Source organism: Mobula birostris, chromosome 12 (assembly GCF_030028105.1).
Source record: "Mobula birostris isolate sMobBir1 chromosome 12, sMobBir1.hap1, whole genome shotgun sequence".
Lineage (NCBI taxonomy): Eukaryota > Metazoa > Chordata > Chondrichthyes > Myliobatiformes > Myliobatidae > Mobula > Mobula birostris.
Window position 1 is genome coordinate 45,600,141 of NC_092381.1, and position 6,000 is coordinate 45,606,140.

The window sequence follows — 6,000 nt, forward strand, 5'->3', positions numbered from 1 at the left end:
AACTGCAGGCAGCTTTCCTGCTGAAGTCCAACCAAGGTTTTAAACTATCAACATTATTTCCTTTCTATTGTAGATGATGTTCTGACTAAAGGAGACCAATATCCCACATGTCGTGGATCTGGGCTGTGTTGCACAAGGACACAAGAAAACTGAAGCAGGAGGAAGCCACTTGGCCCCTCAAGCCAGTCCTTCAGTTTGATATGATCATGGCTCACTTGTGCTGGCCTCTGCTCCATGCTAATTCCCCATAAAGCTCAATTCCTTGATCTTTCAAATATTGTTCTATCTTCACCTTCAACATTTCTAATGCTCTCACCAACACCACCTTGGAGGCAGAGATTCAATACCCTCTATGCACTGCAGATCCATGATATACACATTGCAGGGGTGTTTTCGTCCATGCAAGTCTTCAGTAGAGGAGAGATTAGTCCTGTTTATTGTGGTCTCCAGGCACCTGCTTCTGCCTTGCCACCTTGAATTCAGTTTACACACAAAATGCTGGAGGAACTCAGTAGTCCAGGCAGCATCTATGAAAAAGAGTACAGTCAACGTTTCGGGCTGAAACCCTTTAGTAGGGTTCTGCTGAAGGTTCTCAGCCCAAAGCATCATCTGTACTCTTCCATAGGTGCTGGCTGACCTGCTGAGTTCCTCCAGCATTTTGTGTGTGTTGCTCGGATTTCCAGCATCTGCAGAATTTTTCTTGTTTGTGATTGAACTCTGGTTCCTATGAATCTGTGAGGTTTCTGCTTTCTTCCGTGTCAACCACCCTGTCCTATGTTTTGCCATACATATCCCAGTGATGCCTGTGGGATATGTAGTACTTTCCTCTGTGCTGTTCAGTGTCTCATACCCTCCTCTTCATTGAGATACCTCTCAGTTAAACACCTACGATGGAAGTTAGATAGGGTTACATACAACATTTTGGACCAATTCTGGTGTCGGCCTGAAACGTCGACTGTACCTCTTCCTAGAGATGCTGCCTGGCCTGCTTCGTTCACCAGCAACTTTGATGTGTGTTGGATGAACTTGAATTGTTGGTTAAATATAACTATAGTAATATTTCTATGATTTATGGAACAGATTTTCTGTTTTCTTCCCATGTTTCCCAAGTATAAGAAGAATTTGTTTATGTAGCCAGCTGTACAAAGAAAACAGCCCTTTCTGTTCAAATTACATTATAAACAACCTTGCACTTAACTTCAGTAAGATCAAGGAATTGATTGTGGACTTCAGGGAGGCGAAGTGAAAGGAATGGGCATCAGTCCTCATCAAGGGATCAGAGTGGAAAAGGAGAGCAGTTTCAAGTTCCTGGGTGTCAATATCTCTGAAGATCTATCCTGGGCCCAACATACTGATGCAATTTCAAAGAAGGCATAATGGTGGTTATGTTTCACGAGGAGTTTAAGGTGACTTGGTATGTCACCAAGGACTCTCGCAAATGTCTGCTGTGCAGAGCATTCCAACTGGTTGTGTCTCTGTCTGGTATGAAAGGGCCACTGCATAGGATCAGAAAGAGCTGCAGAGAGGTGTAAACTCAGCCAGATCCATCATGGGCAAAGGCTTCCCCAGCACCAAGGACACCTTCAAAAGGCAATGCCTGAAAAAGGTGGCATACGTACATCATTAAGAACCCCCATCAGCCAGGACGTGCCCTCTTCTCATTGCTACCATCAAGGAGGAGGTACAGGAGCCTTAAATCAAATGCTTAACATGTCAGGAGCAGCGTCTTCCCCTCCACCATCAGATTCCTGAACGGACAGTGAACCCATGAACACTACCTCACTATATTTCCTCTTTTTGCAGTTCTCAGATATTGACACCCAGGAACTTGAAATTGCTCATTCTCTCCACTTCTGATCCCTCTAAGAGGATTGGTTTGTGCATCCTCATCCTACCCTTCCTAAAGTTCACAATCAGCTCTTTGGACTTGCTGACATAGAGTGCAAGGTTGTTGCTGCGACCCCACAAAACTAACTGGTATATCTCAATCCTGTGCACCCTTCCACCACCATCTGAACTTCTGCCAACAATGGTTGTATCATCAGCAAATTTATAGATGGCATTTGAGCTATGCCTAGCCAACAATCATGGACGCAACATATTGATGCAGTTATAAAGAATGGGATTTGAGATTTAGTTTGTCAACTAAAACACTTGAAAACTTCTACAAGGGTACCATGGAGAGCATTTTGACTAGCTGTATCTCTGTCTGGTATTACGGGGGTGGGGGGGAGAGGGGGGGCTACTGCACAAGATCAAAATAAGTTGCAGAAACTTGTACAATTAGTCAGCTCCATCATGGCTACTAGCCTCCATAGACGTCCTCAAAGAGCGGTATCTAAGGAAGGCAGTATCCATCATTAATCATCCCCACCACCCAAAACACACCCTCTTCACATTGTTACCACTGGGAAAGAAGTACAGAAGCCTGAAGGCACATACTCAGTGATTCAGGAACAGTTTCTAGCCCTCTGCCATTCAATTTCTAAATGGACATTGGACCCATGAACACCACCTCACTACTTTTTTTTTATTTCCGTGTTTTTTTTGCATTACTTATTTTAACTTCATTATTTATTAATCTTTTTTTCTGTATATTTATTTATCATGTATTTCATTCTACTGCTGCTGTAAAGTTAACAAATTTCATGACATATGCCGGTGATAATAAATCTGATTCTGATTCGGACTTATTTAATTTAATGTTTTTAGTATATATACTTATTGTAATTTATATTTTTATTATTATGTACTGCTACCACAAAACAAATTTCATTACATATGCCAGCGATATTTAAGCTTTAATTTACTTTATTGTCGCCAAACAATTGATACTAGAGCGTACAAACATCACAGCGATATTTGATTCTGCGCTTCGCACACCCTGGACTACAAATCAATAGTAAATAGTAAAAATTTAAATTATAAATCATAAATAGAACATAGAAAAGGAAAGTAAGGTAGTGCAAAAAACCGAGAGGCAGGTCCGGATATGTGGAGGGCACGGCCCAGATCTGGGTCAGCTGATTCTGATACTGCATAGGCCAAGCCACTTATTCAATTGCAGCATGTGTTTTCACAATAAAAACATCGGAGAAAACTGGGCACCACGGTAGTGCAGTGGTTAGCACAACACTGTAGCATTTGGAGTTTGGAGTTCACTTCTGGCGAAATCTGTAAGGAGTTTTTACATCCTTCCCCTGCAAAGCGTGCCTTTTCTCTGGCCCTTCCAGTTTGCTCCCACAGTCCAAGGACATACCAGTTAGTAGGTTAATTGGTCGTTGTAAATTGTCCCATGATTAGGCTGGGATGAAATCGGGATTGCTGGGTGGTGCAGCTTGAAGGGCCTATTCCACGCTGTATGTCTAAAAAGAAAATAAACTGACTGATCTAACACTCTTTTTGTGAAGACACACCAAGCCTGTATGTGTGTATAACATTAAGGAAGTAGCTGACATAAGAATAATTTGCAAAGCCGAGTATTTGAATAGGTGAAGACTGAAGAATGTTGTTAATGCTGAATTCTGGAATGAATGCTGTTCAACTTTTGGGCAAATCCATGGACGATGTCATAGCTTGCAGCAAGGCATATGTGACTATGTTGGATGGATGAAATTAGGTTACAGATCAGCCACGACTTCACTGAATAACTGAACTGGTGTATTGGTTAAATGGTTCCTTTTACAGTTTTCAATGGAAGTAGTCAGAAGCAGTGCCTTCATATTGTTATTGGATTTATTAGTACTTACAAAGATAGCATGTGTTTTATTTAAACTGCTAATAACTTTATCATAAATATCTCAGAAAGACTTTCAAGCATATTGACTGGTTAATTGTTTTACTGAGTTTCTACATTTTTTGATTTTATCTATTTTGGTATCTAATCAGGGCATGCGACTATTTTGGCACCACGATGAAAGGGAAGTCAGTTATGCCTGTTCTTTTTAATCCAAAACTGCTCAGTGTGAATATTCTTAAGCTTTCTGCAGGTTCCTGAAATGCAGCTACTCAATTCTGATCGATGTCGTTGACATAAATTGCAATGACAGTCAGCTCTGAGTTTCCTGCTTTTGTGTTTATAACATTCTCAGGATGCACTGTCGAAGTAAAGAACAATTGCCACTGGGATCAGCAAGGACAGGCTGCAAGTGAAGATTGAGCATAAAGTGTGTGGGGACTTTCATTTGTGCTTCCTACAACTGGAATCAACGTTTGCAGTCATCCTTTTGGCGTTCAGTAAATGAATTAGCATGGAGAACAACGAGCATCACCAAACTCAATACAGTATATAATCTTCTTATAACTTTGTTGCAGATCAGTAGTAGTTTACATTTGTATAGCACCTTTAAACTGGTGAGTGGTTCCAAGTGCCTAATAGTTAATCTCATCAGGACCTGCAGCTAAAGTAAACTTAGGGGAAGGGTCAATAACCAGAAATGTTTCGTAGTTTCTGTTTCGAAACATGCTGCTTGACTGTCTGAGTTCTTCCATAATTCCTTGTTTCAAATGTCAGCATCTGCAGTTCTATTTTTCCCTCTTCTGTACACAACACTCCATCGCAACCCCTCCCTACCCTCTCATTTCCCCATCGCAACCCCTCCTCATTTCCCGCCCTTACCCCTTCCTCATTTCCCCATCCCAACCCGTCCTCACCCCTTCCTCATTTCCCCATCCCAACCCCTCCTTACCCCTTCCTCACCCCCTCATTCCCCCACCTCACCCCTTCCTCATTTCCCCACCTCACCCCTTCCTCATTTCCCCACCTCACCCCTTCCTCATTTCCCCACCTCACCCCTTCCTCATTTCCCCATTTAACTCTGCTTCTCAGTTCTTGCCATTTCACTCCTCAATGCCACTCCCTTTTTATCTTTGAACATTCTTTGCCTTAACCATCTCCCTTCCTCTGCCTTATACTGCCTTTTTCTCTTTCCTCTCACTTCTGCTCAGTGCTCTCTCATCTTCCCTTAGTCCTCTCCACTTCCTCTTCTCAATCACCTTCTCTTTTCCTTTCTCCTAACCTTTTCCCGGCCTCTGCCTTTAACCCTTTCTTTCTCTTCCCCATCCCTTCACCCACCCACTTCCTTTCTTCCTCTGCTCCACACCGGTTTTAATCTGAACCTTTTTACTATTTCTTTTCACCCTCTTTATCATTTTCCTCTTTTTCTTTACTCTGTTGCAATCCTTTGGTTCCCTGCCCACATCTTTCCATGAATCTTCCTTCGCCCCATCTCATTTCCCATTAATTCTCTTCCTTCTGTTACCAAGCCCATTCTCTCTCACACACAATCTTGCTTGAACTCTTGCTGGGGCCTACTGTCAGTACCACCCACACCTATCCACTAAAACCGTGGCATTCACCTTTTCCATTGCCTACGACATAATTCCACGAACCCAACCAATACGTTTGTATTATAATACAATTCAGTGATTATTACCACCATTGAATTGATTTGGCAGATAAAATACAATTACTTATTTTAAATAAAATTATTAAAATAGATTTGAAATTATTTTATTTTCAACAAGAAAAATCAGAAAATCCTTACTGGTTTGCAATATTTTAAAACACCTTACGGCCTGTGCATGACATCATAACGAGAATCACACACAATCCTACTGCTCCCCTTAAATCAACGGTGGCCTGATAACTGTGAAAGTTTAGCTGTGATTTCGTGTTTTCGGACAATCTTGTTTATTGAGAATTCACAAACATCAGAGTTTGGGTGACGTTACATAATTCTGTATTCTCGAGCCTTTAATTGACTGAACTTGCCTCCTTATTCCTGACTACACTACTCGTCATTACCAGCAGGGAGATTAAGCATACCGTTGAGAAACGGTGTGCATATGAGACGGTAAATATATCCTCTAAATTGGTGCAGGTGATTACAAAAATAGTCCATACACAATGGGATATATCTTGCTCATAGAGCGTGAGTCTGTAATGAAATACAGCACCCCCTTTTATGGTAGCCATTCCCATAGTGCCGCGCACTTCCT